This window comes from Coniophora puteana (genome assembly GCF_000271625.1).
Source record: "Coniophora puteana RWD-64-598 SS2 unplaced genomic scaffold CONPUscaffold_1, whole genome shotgun sequence".
Taxonomy (NCBI): Eukaryota; Fungi; Basidiomycota; class Agaricomycetes; order Boletales; family Coniophoraceae; genus Coniophora; species Coniophora puteana.
The window spans coordinates 3,584,556-3,586,598 of record NW_006913053.1 but is presented as its reverse complement, the minus strand read 5'-3'; positions in this window follow the sequence as shown (position 1 = coordinate 3,586,598).

Here is a 2,043-nt window from a genome sequence, read left to right as displayed (position 1 = left end):
TGGAGCTGTTCTCGAAGGCGGGCAAGTCAGCTACAGATGTCTTGATTATGATTCTACAGGCGAAGTCTCAGCCAGCCTATCTCGTGCCTTATCGTACTCAATTTCTAGGCGGCAGGGCACCCGAATTTCTCTGGAACATGCTCGGAGATATTCCTCTCTGGAAGAGAAAGCTGAAGTCTAAGCTTGAGGATGATTCGATGCCACATATACTTTCTATTATGGGGAAAGAAATGACGGCTGCATCTTCGAAGCTGTTCTGCAACTCGACCAGGGAAACTACACCTACTTTTGTCGAGACGTTTGACCTCACACGGCTCCTTCGTATCTAAAAAACTGCTTGGTGGCGCATATGATGTTGCGATAGACTCCAAGTTGAATATCCTGTGTAGATTAGCAAGCGATCTAGCAGAGACAAGTGGCAGACATATCTTCCAGAGGTTCTTGTCATCCGGGGTATCTTGGTTTATTCGAATGGTGGGGATGCCGAAACTTTGAAACTCTGAAACCTGATTACCCTTTAGTATAATAATCGATTAGACGAAACAAAGACTTACATGACTAGCTTGCAAGAGTTTCAGAGGCGAGATAGTGATCGCGATTTTCGAAGGATCACCAAAGAGAATTGGCAGGATCATGGCAAGCGTTTTGCCATACTACCTGTTCCTGCGCGAACTACGACGTTCTTCCCAGCTATAATATTCACACTGGCCTCGATCTGAAACTGACGTAGTTTTCATTCGCCTAGATACCGAGCATCGAACCAGGCTGTGGCTTTGAAGACAGTCTTGGCTTGCTGAGGTGTCAGGCTCTCGACAAAGGTGGGGGAGAGCTCACCGAGCAATTGACGAGCATTATCGGACAGTAATGATAAGTTGAATCGATCGAATATATTCATAACGTAGCGATGTCGGGGGAGACGATGTAGGAAGCGATGTACAGTATAGACGAGGCAGCGGCACTTAGACGCGACGCGTCTGCAATTCAGGGGCTCAGTTCCCTTATCCGGGGGCGATCTTCTCTCGGGCCGAGGCCAAATTCAAACTCAGTTGGCTCCCTGCCAGGGAGTCGACGAAATCTCCCAGTCTCCCAGATGCGAAGGCCCCCATGGCCTGTTGCCTCTTTAGGCACGCGTCTCGGGAGACTGGTCACGAGTCTAGTACATTCGCGTGTAGTACCATCAATCCGCATTCGACATGTCCTACCGCTGCGCTCCTGGTATGACAGTAGATATTTCCAACACCCTTCACCGTGCTCATGCCAATTATCCACAACGGCAAGATCACAAACTTGGGATTGAAACAGCAACAGCGACGTCATGAAAGCTAGCTAAACGTTCATAATCCTTTATAGTGAAATGCCTAAATGCATCAAACAATGTTTCAAGTTGGTTTACTTTTAATACGAGGTATACACCGGCAGGATATATACTAAGAGGGGACAACTCTAATTTAGTCGCGAAGACGACGAGCATACTGAAAACTGAAACTCTTGCGCAACAGCGCACTCGAAACAAAGGTAACACCATCGCCTGAACAGGTGTCCCACTGGATGAGGAGAGGTAACAGATGAATCATGATAAGCGGCAAGAGGTGTCAGAGACAGGGAGATGGGGAACGAGCACTAAATCATCGTGCTTTACAGTAAATAATGAGACCGCGGCAAACAGCCGTATCGAGCCAGGTGCCATGTCATTGATGGTAGCGTATATGCGCGAAAGAAGAAGGGTTCGGCAGCGGATGGGCCCATCGGAGGTTTTACGTAGACTTGTGACCAGTCTCCCGAGACGCGTGCCTAAAGAGGCAACAGGCCATGGGGGCCTTCGCATCTGGGAGACTGGGAGATTTCGTCGACTCCCTGGCAGGGAGCCAACTGAGTTTGAATTTGGCCTCGGCCCGAGAGAAGATCGCCCCCGGATAAGGGAACTGAGCCCCTGAATTGCAGACGCGTCGCGTCTAAGTGCCGCTGCCTCGTCTATACTGTACATCGCTTCCTACATCGTCTCCCCCGACATCGCTACGTTATGAATATATTCGATCGATTCAA